Here is a 20722-nt window from a genome sequence, read left to right on the forward strand (position 1 = left end):
TAATTCGTTGCTGCACCCTCTCTAAAGTCTTCATATCTCTCCTGAAGTGCGTTGTCCAGAATTGGACACATTGGGCTGAATCCCCTGTGGAGTGGCAATCACCATCTGATTGCCACTCCACTCCTATTTTCTTACCTTGGACTGGAGTTCTGCACTTCTCACCCAGACTTCCAACCAGGCCTGCTGAGAAATGCAGAATGTGGCTCCCCTGGTGTCCTTCAGTGCAGTGTACAAGTGTCGGGAGAAACAAAGTCATGCCTCCTTTTTACAGCACTAGTTGCTGTATTTCAGTATGTTTAAACGTCCCTTTGTTAAAAGCCACTGTGACAAGCTAGGAGAGTGTTAAGTGTGTAATGTAAGGTAAGTGAGTGAGGGCTTAGGGAGGATCAGGGTGGGTTGGTGGGGTGGGGGTGACAGAGAGGTACAGTGGTTGAGAGGGTTAGGGTGTTCTTGGGGGGAGGTTGGTAGGGTGGTCAGGGTGGGGGTGCTGGTTGTGTGATCAGGTGGGGGGGGGTGGGGTAGACTGGTGTGAGGTGGGGGTAGGGTGGTCGGACAGGAAGGGTAGTGCAGGGGAGTTATTAGAGTGGTGGGTGAGGCGGGGGTAGGGTGTTTGGTGGTGGGATTGATTGGACGGTGGTTTTAGGGTGGTCGGGGTGGTGGTAGGGTGGTTGGGGTAGGGTAGGTTGGTCGGGGGATATAGGGTGGTAGGGTGGTCAGGTGGAATTAATCGGGAGGGGGGGTTAATCAGGTGGTCAGAGTGGGGTCAGGGAGGGTGGGCGGGGCATTCAGTACCACAGTTACCCAGGAGTTAAAACTGGCTTTAATTCTTTTAACTTTTTTTGGGTAACTATTCTGCTAAGAAACTTTAAATTGGAGTTTCGTAGGGTTCCAGACTCAAGGTAATTGCCCAATGTGAGTTGAAACTTCTTGGACGATTCCTGTGCAGTCAGTGCGTGGGGATTTCTGAGTAGTCCCCCAGCACATCTTCCGGGGTACCTCCTAGGTACAACCCTCGAGGAACGGAAGATCTGGGCCACTATTCCAGTTGAGGCTGAACCAGAGTTTTATAAATGTTCATAATAATTGCCTGGTTTTTGTATTCTATGGATCTAGTTATAAAGCCCAGGATCCAATATACTTTTTTAACCACTTTCACACAATTGCATAACACAAAATACAGCAATAGTACCCTCTTGTGATCTGATTTAGATATTGCGTAGCTCACACATGGGCTTTTACAATGTTTCTCCAATAGCGGACTGAAAATAGGTTAATAAGAAACATCCTGATACCAATTGCTAATTTGCACCATTTTACTGACAAGAAGTTCATGCACCTTAATCCAACTAATTTCCTAACTCTCAGCGGGAACAAGAAAAATGATTAAAATATCCCACACTATCCGTATTTGTAGGCTCATTTAACTTTACCTATTCAGCTCTCTGGTCATGACCTGCTCCAGGCCTGAAGGAGTCATTTCCCCCCTCACTCAGCCAGGCCATGTTCCCAGAGTCAGCTGGACAACAACTGCCCTTGAGCCTCTTCTCTCCTTCACTCTTCCTCCTTCATTCACAGGAAATGGAAGGACATGCTTCCTACTCCTTTGCCATTCAGGGGTTTGCTAGCAACCTACGGGTATATTCCCAGCTCAAAAGAACAGAATCATCTCCACCATAATGTTTGTTAAGTCGGCTGAGGGGAGATTTTAAAATCCCCCTTCGCTGTGGGAACCTTTTTAATGTCAGGCTATTTAATATCTCCAACCTCTTCTGGCCCATTGGCTGCAGCCTGTGCTTGTTTTTAAAGCTGTGGGAGTTCACTTGGTTTTTAAAAACACAAAACTGTGTGTTGTGAAGTGTAACTCACTTCCAAATGCTTGCTGCAGAAAAAAAATCTGAAACATGACAGCCCGGTAAATGAAATCTGTGCAGATAAAGCTCCATTTAGAGTTTATCGCTGAATCAGATTTCAAGTCTGCAGACAGATTACAGTTAATTGGAAATTGTGAATCCATTTGTTATTTTCCTTGCATAATGAGGCCATACAGAGTACAATATATGCTATCAAATACAGGCCCCTTTCCATGGCTACTGGGATATTTATTATTTTTTAAAATTATAATTAAGCCACTGGAGCCCCTAATCTATCTGGCCTTGGCTCGCTGCAGGCAAACTGTTTCTTGTGCAGTGCACATGAGCCCATTACATCTGTCACTATCCCAAGGGACACAAAAGGTCAAAATGCAATTGGGATAGAAGAGGATACCCCCTTTAAAGTGGCGGTCTTGGGGTTAAGAAGGGGCATGATGCTTCACATTTTTACTCCTTTTTCAACAGTTTCTTTTTAAATTAAAGATCTTTCAATTGGTAGAATCATTCATGTTAGCACTTTCAACACCATTGCATTGACTAGAGCCTGATTTGTCTGAAATGGCTGAAGACAACCTTGAGGAGAAGACAATAGATTCAGAGAATGGAGCAGGGGCAGCACTTGCTAAACTTGATGCAAATTGGCTTGTTACTAACCAGGATCTTTTCCAAAGTGCAAGAACTTTGTTCCCCACAGTTATTTTGGTGGCAGCCCTAGGCTGAGCATTTTTGAACAAGGTTATGTTCAATGTCATTGTAACACTTTATCTGAACTCCGTTTCTGATTCACAATGGCCCATCACTTCTGGTAGAGTGGCAATTGAGTTGAATTGTCACTCCATTTCTAGTTTTTTACCTTAAAATGAAGCGCTCCTATCTCACCCAACCTTCTGACTCAGGCCAGGCGAGATCACTCCAGTGCGGCTGGTTCTTGAGGCCGACAGTCAAGTCCAAGAGGGAAAAGAGAGTCGAAGGTAGGTAAGCCATGTCTCCTTTTTATGGCACTTGCTGCCATAAACCAGATAAGTTTAAAGATTCAGCCACTTTGACAAGCCAGGGAGAAGGCAAGTGTATAAGGTAAAACAAAAACAGAATTACCTGGAAAAACTCAGCAAGTCTGGCAGCATCGGCGGAGAAGAAAAGAGTTGACGTTTCGAGTCCTCATGACCCTTCGACAGAACTTGAGTTCGAGTCCAGGAAAGAGCTGAAATATAAGCTGGCTTAAGGTGTGTGTGTGGGGGGCGGAGAGATAGAGAGACAGAGAGGTGGAGGGGGGGTGGGGTGTGGTTGTAGGGACAAACAAGCAGAACCCACACAAGTGTATAAGGTATATGGGTAGGATTTGGGCCGGAAAACGGGGTGGTGGGGGGGGGGGTCAGGTCAGGCCTGGAGCAAGGTTCTGGGCAGACCTGGTGCTGGGTGGTCAGGTCAGGGAGAGGATCCGGTTGGGTCAAGGCGGTAGGAGGGGGTGGGGGACTTCCATGGGGGTTTTGGGGGTGGTAGTGGGAAATAGAGGGAGTGCCTTAGGAGGTTGGGGGGTAGTCGTGGGAGGAAATGGGGGAGTGGGGGTAGTCCCTTGGGCAGTCGGAGTGGGGGTAGTGGGGAATGTGGGGTGTCCCGTAGGCAGTCGGTGGTGGGTAGGGGAAGTCCTGTGGGGGTTCAGGGTGGGTCAGTGCTATAGTCACCCAGAAGATAGAAGTGGTTTTAATTCTCCTAACTTTACCTGAGTAACTATTACTATAAGACAGTCGGAACTATCCAAGTTTGCAATTCAAATCGCATTTTCAGATGCTTCACAGGGCAGGGAAATTGCCCAGAGGAAGTTTGAACTTCCTGGGCAATTGCCATGCAATCCATACCTAGGAACCTTTGGGTTTCCCAGTGCATCTTTGGGGTACCCCCTCCCAGATAGATTGCTCTGGAGCCCAGAAGTTACAGGGTGTTTATAACAATGTGGTGGTATTTTATTTAGCAATAGCTGCTCATTTCTTACTTCTTTTATGTAATGTCTTATCACATTCTCTCAGGATGTCCCTGGAAAGGCAGCTCCAATTTATTTAGCACTATTCATGATATCAGGATGTCCCAAAGTGATGCACTACGATGTACAGCCAATAAAATATTTTTGAGGTGTAATCCAAAACACCACAGAGCCAATTAGTTACCTTAGATAGTAACTAACAGTGATGGTGAAAGTATTGTTATGTAGATGGGAAAGTGCAACAACTACATTTGTGCACAGCCAAATTTGTTACATATTTTTTATATATGTTCTACGGATATGGATGAAGTTATTGCCTGAAAACTTGGCAGTGAGTCTTCCCCTTGAGTGCTAGCTATTTGTATAACTGAGTGGCTTGCTAAGTAATTTCGGAGAGAATTAAAAATGAACACATGCAAAGTGGGGTGACTGGAATTTCAGGTACACTAGCCCAATACCACGTTCCCATCCTTGAATTTGAAAACTTGCCAGGGAGCTTGAACTAACAACCTCTAGATTACTAATCTAGTATCAACCATTACTGCCCATTTTACCTGTATTTTGTGATGTCAGTTGAGGAAGGAGTATTGCAATTAGTCAGGAATTTTGTAATACGGCTTTAAGGGATAGCAGTATGCCATCACTTTAAGGGAAGTGCGTCATGTGATCCAGCCTCAGTTTCACTTCAGCCTGGAGCAGAGCACAGACACACAGCTCTGATGTCCTCAAGCTTTCTATCCATGAATATCTGTTCACATGTGCCTAGAATTAATAAATGAACACACAGCGTCTTAGCACAATCCTTTATGAATGACTAATGCCTTTATATCATTGTTAACACACATCATCCATGTGCCTGGATGAGTGCAGCTCCAACAACATTCAAGAAGGTCAACACCATCCAGGACAAAGCAGCCCACTTGGTCGACACCCCATCCACCAACTTAATCATTCACTCCCTCCACCACTGACAGCAGGTTATCTCATCTGCAAGATGCATGCAGAAACTCACCAAGGCTCCTTTGACAGCACCTTCCAAACTCGCAGCCTCTATCACCTAGAAGGACAAGAACTGCAGGTGCATGGGAACACCACCACCTTCAAATTCCCCTCCAAATCACACACCATCCTGACTTGTAAATATGTCACTGTCCCTTCAATGTCGCTGAGTTAAAATCCTGGAATTCATTTCCTAACAGTGCTGTGGGTGTACCTACATCACATGGGCTGCAGCAGTTCAAGGAAGCTGATCACCACCACCTCCTCCTCAAGGGAAACTAGGGATGCGCAACAAATTCTGGCCTTGCCTGTGACACTCAAAATACAAGAACATAAATATATTGTGTCAAATACAAGTTATCAATTGGTGTAGATACAATGGTTAATGAACTATTAATCAATCAATTTTCTGATCAACTTCAATTAAAAGCACATCTGCTACAATATAATTCATCAGGGGATCAGTGATTAAAAACAAGTGATCAGATTACATAATAAAAAAATATAACTGCCTGAAGCAAGTACAGCAGGAGTCCTTCACTCGCTGTGCCTTACTTATAATAAGCATTCCATGCACTGGGATATGGAGCCTTGTAATACCCAAAGAATTTGGCTACTCCTTATCCATTTATCAGGTCCATGTTGTTTATTTCAGCAGAAACAGATCAGAGTTTCATTAGAACCAGATACAAATTAAAATAGTCAGAACTCTACAATGGAATTAAAAGTCTTGGGGGGTGGGTGTATTGGCGCAGTGGGTTAGAAATTTGCTTTTCACCCAGATTGATGCAGTGAAATGTCTTCTCTGTCTGTAAGTGTAGATTAGGTGACTGCTTTGCAAACACCTTTGTCCAATCACGAGCATGACCCAGAGCTTCCAATCACCTGCCATTTTAACTCTCCATCTTCCTCCCACTCTGACCTCCCTATCCTCAGCTCCTGCAGTGTCCCAATGAAGCTCAAAGCAATCTCGAGGAACAGCACCTCATTCTTTGATTAGGCACTTCACAGACTTTCAGACTCAACACTGAGTTCAAGAATTCCCAACTGTGAACTCTTCCCCAGTTTTGTTTCCTTTTTCTTTCCAGGATTTGATTTTTCTCTCGTTTTTATCCTCTTTCCTTGCTTTTAGACGGCAGCCGTTCAAGATTCTGCCATTCACACTTCCTCTATACACATCTTTTATTTCTTTATTGTTCCATTCCATTTAGCCTTGCACCACCAACTCTTTCCACATTTAATCTCTGTTTTCCACTCTATGGCAGACCTTCTGTTTTCATCTTTAACCAACCCTGCCCTCTTTCATTTGCTTACATATCATTACATTTCTAACTTCTCCCAGTTCTGATGCAAGGTCATCAATCTGGCCACTTTCTCTCTCCATAGGCACTGCCTGACTTGCTGAGCATCTGCAGCATTTTTGGTTTTTATCATCAATGTCACTTTTGAAAGAAAAAATGAAAAAAGAAAATTAAGTGGAGGCCAGCATTTTATGAATTTATAAATATAAAGGTTAATAAAGTATAATTAACTGAATACAGAAAGGAACAATAATACATGAAAATAAAAATATCTGTGTGAATTCCTTAATTTACCTTCAGTTAAGGTTTTATCATATCGCACTATTAGTCTGAAGCCAGTACCTTTATATGTAATATGGTGCCAGCAGACCCGAGTTATACCACCAGCTCCATGTTAACTAGAATGATAGTTAAATCTCAATGGTTTGCATAGAGGAAACGTACAATTGCCTCAGGTAATTTTAAAATCTTTCAGAATACTGGGAGGTATATTCACCTTGGGCACACCATGCACTGGAATACAGGGCCTTGAAATAACAAAACAATCAATTAGATTTTCCCCTGGTCCCCACCTCACCCTCGACTAAACAGTCAATGGAGAGCCCACCCAAGGGAAGAACAGCTGCTCTGCTCTCATTTAACAGTCAACTGGTCATTAATTGGCTGGAGGCTGGATCTCCACCCCCTCAGGGACAGGAAGTCCCGCCTCAGAGAGCTACCGGCCAATCATATGGCTGGCAACTCTGTGGCCCCATAATTGCCAGGTGGAAGTGGAGGTCACTGTTGGGACTACAGGCAGTGGAGGTTGTTGCTGCAGCTGGACATCAAGGTAAATGGCGGGGGGGGAGGGATTCTGCTGGGGTCAGGTTAGCAGGCCCAGTGGGGGGGCGGGCGCTGGGTTTGAAAGGCCGGGGAGGTGGGCAGGGTAAAGTTGGAAGTGTCATCTAAGGGAGAGGGATGCCTCCAATGGTCACAGAGGACTCGCAGAGGAGGTTCCCTCCGCACCCCCTTGCCTGACCCCAGCCTATGCAGCTAAAGTTGCCAGCCTCATTCCCACATGGTGTTGGCCTCCCCCTCCCACAGGTAAAATAATAATGGGAGCAGAATGAAGCCCTTATGTGGCCATTTATTGGCCTCTTATGAACCTCAATAAGACCCAAGAGTGGGTGAGCTGCCTAACACCTCCACCATTCCCTATAAAATTACATACAGGTTAGGGGCAGGCGGGAAGGCACACACTGGATTTTACAAGCACCCTGCCATCAAACTGGGCAGGGGGGCGTGCAAAGTCCAGCCCAGTCTTGGTACGAAATGAACAAGAGGGGAGTTGACAGCCCCATTTTACATGCCACACAATTTTCTCCAACAAAGTAATGGGGCAGGATTTTTCAGTCAGCGTGCAGGGGTGGGCCCAACACACCGACATGTAAACTGGCACGCGATGATGTCAGGCATGCGTCCCGACATCATCGTGCGGAGCTGCAGTTTCATTTGGCGGGCATGCGCCGGAGTCGGCTGCATGCCCGCCGATGTGTAAATGGCCTATTAAGGCCATTATGGATCTAATTAAGGTTATTGTAATCGCTGCCCATCCAACCTAACAGTTGGCAGGCAGGCGAAAAGGCCAAGCGGCCTTCACGTTTTTTAGGAAACCTCATCCACGAACAGGATGAGGTTTCCTAAAGCTTCTATTAAATAAATAAATAAAAACTCATATAAATAAAAACATGTCACATGAGTCACATGAGGGGACATGTTTAAATAAATTTATAAACCTTTTATTTAATAACTTCAGAAGCCCTTCAATCTCCCTGAGGCAGCTCTGTGTCTCAGGGAGATTGAAGCGCTCTTTGACGGACATGCGCAAAAGAGCGCTGGCCTCGGCACCCCCTCCTCCCCCCGCCTGCACAGGTAGCGCTGAGCACTACCAGTTGTGTCTTATGCTGGGCGGGCCTTAATTGGTCCACCTGCATAAAATGGCGACATGGAGTCAATCACAAGTGGCGATCAGCTCTATGACCGTTCCCACCGAGCCCGCTCGCCAACTGAAAAATTCCGCCTTGGAAAAGAAAATTATGTGGAATATAAAACAGGTAACCAATTCCCTATCATCCATTTGATGCATTGAAGATAAATTTCACCCTCAGACTAATAGGTCACCTGGGAACCTTTACAGCTTGTTACGATTGTGCCACAGTAGATGTGAAGTTGAATCAGAGCAAGTTGCTGTAACGACACTTACATTACAACGTTTCCTGAATTCCAACAGTGACTCCATTTCAAGAAACACATCCTGAGGCCATGAAAGGCACTATATAAATGCAGGTCTTTTCTTGCTTAGTGCTTAGTGCATTTCAAGTGGCTTTGCATCCAATATAAACTTTGAGAAAGTAATTCAGAAAATGGAACTTAATTAACTTAAAAATTAACCAAATAAGACAACAGTACTAGTCTTATTTTTACTGGTTAATATTTGAATTAATCAAGTTTCATTTTCTGAATTACTTTTTCTAAAGTTACTATTAAAAAAAAGCTCATGCGCATCTCTGCCTTTGCATGTGTCCAAATTACAGATCAGTTTAATTTATACAAAGCAGCTGTCAGTAGTTTAAATGTTTGTTATCATCTTAATTTTATATCTAATTATTGAAATACCTGGTTTTAGTCTGAATAATGCACTTCTATTGTGTGCTAACTTGTTTCCCATAATTTGGATTACAGAACTTGAGTATTGCTGAAAAAAGAGACATGGGTAAATTTTTTAGCTCAGGTGGCGGGCGCGTGTCCAACCCACCAAGCATAAAATGACGCATGACGACATCAGGTGAGTATCCCGATGTAATCATGCACTCGCGAGATATTTCGGTCGGCAGGCAAGCGTTGGAGTGGACAATGCACCCATCTATAATTAAAAGGCCATTAAGAAGTTAATTACAAGAAATTTTTTGATGCCCATCCAGCCTTATGGTTGTCGGGCAGGCGAGAAAACCAAGCGGCCTTCAAACTTTTTTGGAAACTTCATCCACAGGCGGGTGGGGTTTCCAAAAGCAAATAAAAATTAAATTAAAACTTTATTTTCTCATTAATAACATGTCCCTGCTCATGTGACAGAGCCACATGAGGCGACGTGTTTTATAGCAATTTTTAAATCTTCAATTTTTTTTTTCTGAAATCTGTTCATCTCCCTGAGGCAGCTTTGTGCCTCAAGGAGATTATGAAGGGTGCCCTCCCACACATACATGAAGGTCATGTTCGCCCCACCCCTCTTCCGCCCCCCGCCCGCACAGGCAGCGCTGAGCACTACTGCTCGCGTTTCATGCTGGGCAGGCCTTAATTGGCCTGCCAGCGTGAAATTGCCTTCCTGCCCTGATTGCGGGTGGCAGTCAGCTCCCCGATTGCCCCCGCTGAGCCCACCTGGCATGGGTGAAGTTCTGCCCGTGCCGTCGAAGCTTTTTGTCTTGCACTCATCAGGACAGAATTGGCAAGAATACCAATTGTAAAGCGAACATCAATATATACTGCTTGAGAAGAGAGTGCTGATTTGTTGGCAAGTAGGCTGTGATTGGTAGAGGTGTTAGCATTGCGAATGCACCAAGGAGCAGTTAACTGCCAAGCTTTTTTTAATTCAAACCTGGAATGCTGACTCTGATTAGTCAAGGCATTGTCATGGGGAATGAACCAGGGAATGGCTGTCCGCCAAACTTTTGTTTAATTGAGAAAAGGTGCAATGCGTGATCCTGCTCCTTCTGTCTGCAAAGGACAGGGTCCACTTGCCACCAATTAGCACTCTCTTCAGAGACAGTTTTGGTCACATGATTAACTGTCATTGTCCACCCAGATGGCTTAAAGCTAAAAGCTATTGCTATATAATGGAGAAAGATGGTGGCTCTTCACACCCACTTGTGGATAATGAGGTTTCTTCAATTCCCCTTTTGTTGAATTATAAGCTTGAAGACACGGAGCAGAATTTTTCGCCCAGCAAGTGGGCACACACCCGACACGCTGAAGTGTCAAATAGTGCACAATGATGTCAGGCGAACTTCCCGTGATATTTCGGTCGGCGGGCGTGCCCTAAACTCGGAAGCGGCCCACCCCCAATTAAGAGGGCTATTAAGTCCATTAACGTCGCAATTAACTGGGATTTTTCACTGCCCGTGCGATTGGCGGGCGGGTGAATCGGTCAGGCGGCCTTTGCATTTTTCAAGAAACCTCATCCAAGGGTGGGATGAGGTTTCCAATATTAATGGAAAAAAAATGTTTGCACAGAATTTTCAACATCCATATGTTCCGGTGACTGATTCTGATGCGTGGGAATTTTTTCCAGCTTTTAAAATCTTTATTTTTTTTGCAGCTCCCTGAAGCAGCTCTCTGCCTTCAGGGGGCTTTCATTCCGCACTCCGCTGTGCCCACGCTGACTTCAGCACTCGTCCTCCAGCTAATCCAGGCAGCGCTGATCCTATCAGTGCACACTTCACCCTGGCTGGCCGTTAATTGGCCAGTCAGTGTGAAATCACAGTCGGGGGATAATTGCGATCGGCGGTCCGTTTCCAACCGCTCCTGGGCCTGCCGATCGCACCTGCCCGCTGAACTGAAAATTCAGGCCATGGAGTCTAAAAGTCCATTGATTCTGAGTTTGGAGTATGTGAACAATGGCAGGTATGGATTCCACAGAGGAGTGCTGTCTGGGTATGTCTATTCAAGGGGTGTCCCCCACCCAGGGTGATTCAATAAGGAACTTTCCAGAAGCTTGAATTGTGCTGAATTTGGTAGTTACCTGACCCTTGGCAGCCATCTTAGTCACCAGGTTAGTGTCCATTTTAAAAAACAAAAGATAGTTCCAGAAGCCTCCATATAAGCATCTCCCATATTGAAAGTGATGATTAGGGCATGCCTTCACTGGGTATAACAGCATAAAATTATCAAGGGTTTACAGTTTGGAAGCATATCTATATACTACTTTGTGCTGGAAACCTACTATTTGAAGAATACTTTATTCTGTATTTACAAAATTCTTTAAAAAGTAATGATATTATGCTAGTTTTAACTACAGTATCCAGATTATTTAAAGATTATTATTCAGGACAATGGCGTTGTGTATTATCTCTTTGTTAATATACACTTAACAAAAGAGGTTCCCTTTTTCAGGGCGTTGCTCTAACATGATGAGTTGTGGAAGAATGTTCACAAATAGCCACAAGCTCCACATTCCTCACATGGAAAGAGAGAAAAGGAAAGAGAACATCATTTCCAGACTACACTCACACAAAGCCCTTAAGCAAATCAGGATGATGCCTGGAATAAGTCAGCCACCAAACCCTTTAGACATGAATGGTGTTTAGATTGCTAACCACGGGCGTCCCCCTCCGCACGCACCCCCCTCCCCCTATAGGTTTACCATGAAGTTTCCAGGAATTACAAATTAATTTCCTGACTCTGCCCTGAGTAATTCAGTATAGAGGGAATAAAATTGTGTTTCATCTTAAATTTTCCCTGCATATTTTTGTTTTTGTAGCTATAAAAATATTAAGAGGTGGGGAGAAAAGCTGTTTGATTGACAGTCAAGTATCATCCAATAAGCTGATGAAGAGTCTATTCACTTCATGATCAGCTTGGGAAGCCGGTGCCCTGTCAGAATGGCCATGTTGATGAACCAATGTGGGAGTGGAGAGGTTGTAGGCAGGAAGTCATGTGATGAATCCTACAGGAATATTTCCAACCAGAATTTGCAACCTTCAAAGTTTGTAGTTTGTAGGGAAATTTTACAAAAGGAAGCAAACAGTTTAAAAGGAAAATTTTAACTTTGTGCCCTGCTGAGTGCAGGGACTGCAAGTAGCATGCGAGAAACCTGGAAGCCAGAGTTTCTCTGCAATTTGTAGAGTTCTAACTCAACAGCATTGCGTGTGACACAACTAGCAGATTTCTATCTGATCCCAGTGTTTTGGTCAGGGGGATGGGGGGAATGCTTATCTGACCCCTGACCCCAGTCACAGTGGGTGGGCCTAATCCCAGGAGTCTGAGTCCAATTATGGAGAAAGGCTCCAAATGCTTTTGGTGGGGAGCGGTCAAATATAGGGTGAAAGGAGGAAGATTGGAGGGATCAGAGGCAGGGGTTTGGAGGAGAGTGGGGGAATTCAGGGGGAGATGCAGAAGAGTCAGGAGGTTGTTCAATTGCTGAGAGTTGGTAAGGCTGGTATTCGGATCCAGCAGGTAAATAGAAATACACTTACATCCTAGATCCAGCAATCCTTCCCTACCAGACTCGGCTGGCCAGAGTTAAATTTGAAACGGTAGATAAATTTGAGATATACAGCCTCAATAGAACATTTAAATTGCTGTCACACCTCCTGAGCGTGGGCTGGTTGCCTGTTCCGCCTCTGTTAAACTTGAAGTGGGAGGGTTAGAGGCGGATTGTGGTAAGGATTCAGATTTTTTACACTTTAAGTTCCACCCAACCCATATTGGTCTGTTTTAGGGGTTAAAATCCACCCCACCCCAAGAGTCTCACCCTCAGCACTTTGTAAAATAGCAAAGTTCCCACACGGTTTAAAAAATTGGTCAACTGACAGATTCAACAAATACAGATTGTTGGACATTTAGCATGTACAAATCCATTTGTTTATTATTTGTATAGCAGTAATTACACCTCCTTTGCAATACTTAATAACAAATAATCAGCTTCTTCGTCAGAGGAAATTAAATCAGAAAATGCAGAACTATCACAAATTAATTCAAACTGGCCCTCTCTCCTGTTTCATTGGAATGAATCTGAGCTGGTCTATTATTTTTCTTACATGAACCCTAACCTGGACTGGAAGCTTTCAATGTTACTATTTTCTCTGAAGGTGTTTTCCTGTCAATGTGCTTAAGACATCTGTTACATTTAAACGAAGTACTAAGGAATAAACAGAGTCATTCTTAACATTTGATTCATTTCCCTCAAATATTAACTTGTAAAAATACTATTTTCTTTCTGTTTTTCAATCATAGTTGGGCAGATAATCTGAAGGATTCACCTACCTGAAGGTGTTCGATGCGTTTCTTTGACTTTCCAGTTCCTATCAATAGTGACCAGCGTACGACAAGCTCCCAGGGGAGCAGAGGTGATCAATGGTGTCAATGTAACAGCCGCCTAAACACAAAGGAGATACATTAATTGCACTCCAAAGAGCAAGAACTAATTAGTAAAGAAATGTAACCCTTGCTCAGAAAAATATATAAGCATCGAACATTGTGTCAGTCTCAGTAACATTGGTCCTTCTGTGTTTTCAAAGATATCAGAATTCACTGTATTCTTAAATTGGGTATTTGTGATTGTTGAATATCTGCCTTCACTGCCCCTTTGACTGCTGTCTGTTTTTTAATGCCCTCTGGCATATTGGTATGACATGCTTCTACAAGAATGCCAAACGCTTTACCCTTTCATCTGTTAACACTGAATTTAATTATCCCTGAACTGGTTACCCCCGGTCTTTTCATCTGGGATATAATTGTCAGATTCTGTAAACTGAAAATGCTTTCAATTTATTATTCTCATGAAAGTGCTTTATAAAAACAGTTTTTTTGTTGTTGAGAGGATATTTACGAGGCTGTGACCAATCCGGTAGTATTAAAATATACTAAAGTTCAGCACTCAGTCAGTTCCAAATCTCAATTGAGTCATCTTGAATTTGTTTGGGTATTTCTAAATTTGGCCAGATGGATTAAGCTGAATTGAGTTTTGACAATGCGTTTGCCAGGTGAGGGAATGAAGTTAAAAGATTTTTAATAAATGTTAGTGTGGATGCACAATCCAAATGTTACACAATGAAAAGAAAGTGAAGGGTTCTCTGAACCCCTTTTTTAGGCTGAGACATCTGTCAGGGAGGTTTCTAATGATGAACCAGAATATTAAATTTAAATTCCACAATGTCTCAAAGAACACAAGCCAACAACATGACAATATCTTCACAGTAGTAAACACATTACAGTGTAGCTTTCTGGAGTTGACCTCTAGGTTCAAAAGATTCAATATTGAACTCCCAGTCCAAAGGATGGGTCCTGTTGTGACGCATGATGGATGGCTAAGAATTCACCTCAGGAACATCCAATTTTTTTCCAAAATTAAAGCTGAACTTCAGACAATCATACTGGAAGAACACCGCCAAAAATCTTGTACATACAAAATATGTTTCTCAGTACCATGTTTAAGATTGGAAAGTATAGTAATCAGCACCAGGATTGTGCCTTGAGACTTGATTTTTGCTCAGCTGCTTGAATGGTTGCAGTTTATATGGTAGACGTGGAACCATGTAGGAACAGCTGTCTCTACAGCATGATGAATATTTGTGTCAGTGCAAAAAGGATCAAACGTGAGATCAGTGAAGCAAAGGTAATGAAAAAAATGGCATTTGAACTCAACTGAGTTTTAGGGCCTGTGGCCATTTTGTGGCTCAGTTGTATCTAATGGTGAGTCACTAACAACAAATAAATCCATTAGTGATTAACTTCTAACCTAAACCTAATGATCATAGGACATTAGAAGATCTTCCTATTCAATGGCACATGTCAAATCTTTCATTAACTAAACTGGTTGAAACAGAAAATGGACATTGTTTGTAACTCTAGAGTGATAAAAGACAATTTAAAACAATCCTTATTCTGTAAAACAATGTATTTCTAGGTAAAATAAATACCCAGACTTATCAAATAAATAAATACATTATACAACAGCAAGCATTAAAAATACTACGGTAAATGCTCAAAGACATGGGGTGGAATTTAATGCCCTGCACCCCCACCCCCACCATCCTCCCCCATGTTCCAGAGGTGAGTTTGGAGGCAGGAGGTGTGATCAGATGAGTGAGTCGCAAGGTGGAGATCCCTCTCCTCTCCCGCCCTCCCACCTCCCTCTGATCAAATCCCAGGTGGGAAGGCTTGCAGGCAGCCTTCCTACCCGGGGGCCAATTGAGGCCCGTTTGTAGTCACTTAAACTGTAAGCCCATACGCCTACCTCCATGAATGAAACAGTGCTCATGGTCAATGGAACAGTCATAGCTGAGGCCTTGGCCAATGGCAAGGCTGAAACCATTAAAGGTGATGGTGTGTTCCTAATCCTCCTCTAGCATCCCACTTCCCCTTTATCGCACAATCTCTGCTGATTTACAAGCTGCACATCATGCAAACACCCCTTGCTTTCCCTCCCACTTCCCTCATGGTAACATTACCCTTGTGCCTTTCTCTTTGATAATAACCAAGAACTGCAACCTGATCAGGAGGTGGTGAAAGAAAAAGAGGTGGAAGAGCAGGAAGAAAGTGATGAAGAAGAAACACCATCACTCAATCTCAAATTTGCAGTCATCAGCTCAGATATTGACAATGCGCCTACTTTAGAGAATATCTTAAAGGTAAGATCAGCACATGGTAAGATACTGGGCACAAGTGGTCAGCAGCCAGGACAAGGGACTAGAGTAATGCAGGTGCCAACTCATCGCAGGGCAAGGTCACAGATGCGTTCTGCCGCATAGGACTCAGACAAGGACTTCATTGGGGCAGCCTACAGGAGGAAGCTGATGGGTATGCGCAATGAAATACTTGTGCATTAGCAGGCCTGTCAGAAAGCCTGCAATTAATGTCAAGGAGAATAGAGGAGTCCACCATCAGCTTAGCACAGAGCTTTGTGACTTAGAACCCATCCTCTCCAGTGTAGAAGTGGCACCCATCTCCATGAAGAACATTTGCAATCCAACCACGAAGTTTCTGATAGGCATTGTCTCAGCTTCCATTGTAGCACAAGCAAAAGCCACCCAATAGCCTGAGCGCTGCAGCAGAAGCTCAGATTGAGGTTATGGAGGCTCATACTGCACTGTCATAGCTGTAGTTATCAGTGTTCAACGGTAGGACAATTGTTCCTTGAACCTCCTGGGTGGATATGTCATCCTGCTGAAAGCCCTACTCTCCCTTCACCTTCCTCTTCGAGCAGCTTGTCCTGCTCTGTGCTACCAATGCTCTTTCTCCCTGTCAGGCTGTAGTCCAAGAGTAATGCAAACTACTACCCCCATACCTGGGAGCAACAGACTTGTGAAGAATCCTTGCAGTTAGGGCCAAGTCATCCGGCAGGTCTAAGACACTTACTGCAGACTACTCTGGAAACCACCAAACACTTCAATAAACACAGCAAGAATCAGTAGAAATAAATCAGCAACCAACCTGAAAGTCGTGGACAATCCCTTGAAATGATGATGATGATGGGGATGGGATGGTGGAGGGAGGTCCTTCCTGCTGCTGATTGGGCATTCAGTTGTGCATGAGCATTGAATGCCAAAATGGCAGCACTGGTATCGGTGATATCATGGTCTGCCTACTCTGCATATACTTCCAGTGGAAGATCCCCACATGATGCTGATCCCCTCACCAAAATGCCATCTGAAGCAACTAGCACCAGACATCTGCATGTGTGCCATAGATGCTACCTTGGAGACAAAACATCATCGATAGTGCCGAAGAAACAGGCTGAATTTCATGGCTTGTAACTCTGGTAATCTACTATGGTCATTGCAACCAAGGGCAGAATTTTCTGGATGTTGGAGGGTGGGGGGGAATAGAGCTGGAGTGGGCGCGGACCCGATCGCCGCCCGCAATCAGGTCCACACTGCCATTTTACACGGATGGGCCAATTAAGGCCCGCCCAGCGTACTTCCCAACTCCCATGCATAGGGGAGTGAGCGGCCGGCGGCGAGCACGCTCAGTCCACCGGGTCCAGTGGTGACCTGGTGGCCTGTATAAAGGACGGGCCTGGCAGCCTTGGAAAGGCTGCTTGCAATGGCTGGGCAAAGAGCTCTACAGAGGGACAATGGAGGTTATGCAAGTCCAGAGGGTAGGCCGTCGGGGCAGGCCAGGTCGGAGGGTCGGGTGTGGGGCCAGTGTGCCACCTTCGTTCTTCCAATGACTGCCTTGCTGCCCTTCTCAAGGAGGTGGCAGCACAGCAGGAGATGCTGGTTCCCCAGGACAGGAGGAGGACCACCCCCACCGCACCCCCCCCGCCCCCCGCCACACACACATGACAAAACATGCCTGGGAGGAGGTGGCGGAGGTGGTGAGCTCCCGCGACGTGGTGTGGTGCACCTGGATCCAGCGTCGCAAGCACTCAATGACTTGTAGTGCTCTGGAAGGGGGAGGACAATGTTGGCATTAGTCATTTAACCCAGCAGGTCAGCTCTCCCCCACTGCTGCCCCTGTGATGTAGGCAGCATGTGGCTAAGGGGAGGTGTGGGGGTGCTGGGGAACAGGATTAGAATCTTTGTGTGTGTGTTCGGCAGCAGTGGGGTGAGGAGGCACTGGAGCCCTGATATGTCCCACTCTGGTTGGGGTGGGCCGTGTGTGAAGACAGTCCATGTGCAAGTTGCACTAATCAATACTCTTCTCTCATTTTCAGGAGAAGAATGCTCATAACGCGGCAGAGCGTGCGAGGACCGGTGGCGGCCAGGCACAGATCGCTATTCTAAGCCATTTCGAGCAGGAGGCCCTGGATCTGGAGAGGCGCCATGTGCCCAGGTCCACTGGTGTCGGTGAGGCTAGGGTGCCACGGCCAGGTATTTATGCCCAACAGTGAGGTCAGCATTGTTCTCCCAACAGCCATGGCAGTGCTGAATGTTAATTGATTTAATTTTACAACATGGCTTGACCATTGCCTATGGAAGGATAAGCGCATAATGATCCGGGGAACAGGGATGCACATTGACATTGTCTCCACGTTAACTGATCCAATGTCCTTGTTCTTCCTTTCACCATCAGTGGAACAGGGCTAGGAGGAGGAGCAGCAGAGGCCCCCTCTCATAGCTGAAGGCCCTGAAATCTCACCAATGTCACACCATCTCTGCCAGGCAGGCACCAGCGCAGGTGGGAGGTGGTGGGAGTTAGAACATTGGCTAGTGTCCCAGGGCACAGTGAGGGCACTTCACAGTCGCTGAAGGAGCTGGCAGAGAGAGAGAGTGCCCATGGCACCAACAGTTGGAGGACTGCAGGGGATCAGGCACATGCTCAGTTGGTGCCTGATGATGTGTCTCTGGAGTCGTCCGCTACACAGCAGGGGCATGAAATGCAGCCGGGTGTGCAGGAGCATCTGGGGGAGATACATGATGCTATGCTTGGCTTGGCCTCCATGGTGGAGGAGCCTACGCGGACAATTGTCAAAGCAATGAGCTACATGTCTGAGCGCCATGTGTCCTCCATGGAGAGAGTGGTGACTCTCGTGGAGAGCCATCTCCAGGAGACCCAGCAGGGAGGTCCGAAGCGACCTCACGTCAGCGCAGCAGCTGCCTGTAATCTCTGTGGGTACCTCTCAGGGTGCTCTGGAAGAGGGCGGCAGCTCCTCTGCCCCTCTCCCAGTGACCATAGCATCCGGTGAGGTTGCAATGACTGGGGAGATTCCAGCTGTGCAACTGGCAGCTCCATCCCAGGCGGGGCCAGCACAGGCTCCACAGGCCAGAGGACGACAGCCAAGGTCATTGAGGTTGACAGGACAGAAGAGTCAGCAGGATGTCTCAGATGCCACTCCCAGCGATGGGGCAGCACCCAGACATAGCACCTGGAAACGTAAACATAAGGCACCTTAGGCACACCATGGGTTTATTACTGGTGCTTTTGTGTTCGCCTGAGATGAAGTCTTGATGATTTGCTTTGAAATGGAACATCCGTGTCTTTTTGGTTCATTAAGTTTCTTTGCCTGTGATATTAAATTCAGACATGGCTGAGGGTGCCTCTTTTCTTCTGCATGTGTATGGTTTCCAAAAATGTTAGGAGTGCTTTGTGAGACATTCAGCTTCATTAACAAAGCCCTTAGTTACTGTTCCTAACCTGGAGGTTTTGGCAAATAGGTATCGAGTATGGAACCTATAGCCCAGGCTTGTTCTGTAGGTCCATCTGTGGTGTGCTAGCTGAAGGTTCATTGGATTAAAGCTTCCCAGGTGTCCCTGCCTCCCTGCGATATGCCCAGGTCACCCCCTCAGCATTTCCCTGTGAGTGCTCATCTTTGGACTCACTGTTGGACTCATCGTGTGCAGCCACAGCCACTGCGTCTACATCTTCATCGTCCACAATGTCCCCCCTTTCCAGCGCAAGGTTGTGGAGAATGCAGCATGCAACCACTGTCACCGAAACACGATCTGGGGGGTACTGGAGTGCGCCCTTTGAGCAGTCCAGGCATCAGAAGCATATCTTGAGAGGACCGATGGTTCTCTCCACGACAGCCCTTGTGGAGGCGTGGGTCCTATTGTAACACTGCTCAGCTTCTGTTCTTGGATGGCGGAGAGGCGTCATGAGCCACCTTCTGAGGGGATAGCTCTTGTCACCCAGCAGCCATCCATCCAGCCGGGCCAGAGCAGTGAAGAGCCCCGGCACCTGGAAGTGTTTGAAGATGTAGGCGTCGTGGGAGCTGCCTGGGTACCTTGCACAGACTTGTAAAATCTGTATCCTGTGATCACACACTATCTGCACGTTCATGGAGTGGAAGCCCTTCCTGTTGACGAAGGCACCGGGCTCACCTGCTGGTGTCTTGATGGCCACGTGTGCAGTCTATTGCACCCTGGACGTGAGGGAAGCCAGCAATGGCCATGAAGCCTCTGGTTCACTGTGTCTGTCTTGCCTGGTCCTAATGGAAGTGGATGCAGGTCAATGCCCGTCTGAACAGAACGTCTGTGACCTGCTTGACACAAATGTGGACAGCTGATTCGAAGACACCGCAAAGATCACCCACCAACCCCTGGAAGGAGCCAGAGGCATAGAAGTTGAGGGCAACTTTGACCTTCAGAGCCACTGGCATGGCATGTCTGCCCACACAGTTAGTGGAGATCTCAGGCCCAATCATCTGACAGATATAGTTGACTGTCTCCCTTGAGAAAGAGAGCTTCCTTCGGCATTGCACCTCAGACATATTGAGGTAACTGCTTTACCACCTGTATACCTTGACAGCAGGATAGTGGCATCGTCTGCAGCTCCTTCGGCCTTGGTCCACCTCTTGGCCCTGTGCCCCTTGTGCTCCCCTTGTCCTCCCAAAGGTGGCTCCACTGGAGGTGAATGTGCACTCCTGGCCTCCGCCCCTTTCTAGCCCTCCCTTCCTCCTCAAAGGAGGTGACTCCATTGGAGAGTTCAGCTCCCATTCCCAGGCTATGGGAAGGTTTCCAGAAATCTGCAGACCCAAAAAAGATTCCTCACTGCAGGGTGCTGACCTGAGGATTAAGAATCCAGGCAAAGCAGCTTGTATGTGTTTTAAGGTATTGCAGATCACACGGGCAAGTTTCAAAAACTTTGAAAAATCAATCTTTGAGATAGCACAATTGCAACCCCAGTGACCCTTCTTATCCCGCCTGTGGATGAGTTTTATACAAATGTGTCCTACCCGCCTGCCCATTGCGCCTGTGCACCGATCCAAAGATTGTTCGGACGCCTAAAAATCGCCATCGATTGGTAAGTCAAGAACCTTAATTGGCCCATTAATTAATGGCAGGTGTGCAGTGGATATCATCGCACGCCCGCCCAACAAAATATCGTAATGGCACGCAGTGATGTCTGGACGCTCACCTGAAATCACCACGCTTCAT

The 20722-nt window shown here is 46.0% G+C and overlaps 1 protein-coding gene across 1 annotated transcript in view; it reads right to left on the bottom strand.

Annotated features, from left to right (window-relative positions):
- LOC121282641 (tetraspanin-18-like) overlaps positions 1-20722 on the bottom strand; it is a 144494-nt gene that overhangs the window by 87529 nt on the left and 36243 nt on the right. The window contains exon 2 of the mRNA XM_041196459.1: positions 13167-13278. The gene's annotated coding sequence lies outside the window, so the exon portion shown is untranslated. The remainder of the gene's footprint in view (positions 1-13166; positions 13279-20722) is intronic.

The sequence above is a fragment of the Carcharodon carcharias genome, chromosome 9 (genome assembly GCF_017639515.1).
Source record: "Carcharodon carcharias isolate sCarCar2 chromosome 9, sCarCar2.pri, whole genome shotgun sequence".
Taxonomy (NCBI): Eukaryota; Metazoa; Chordata; class Chondrichthyes; order Lamniformes; family Lamnidae; genus Carcharodon; species Carcharodon carcharias.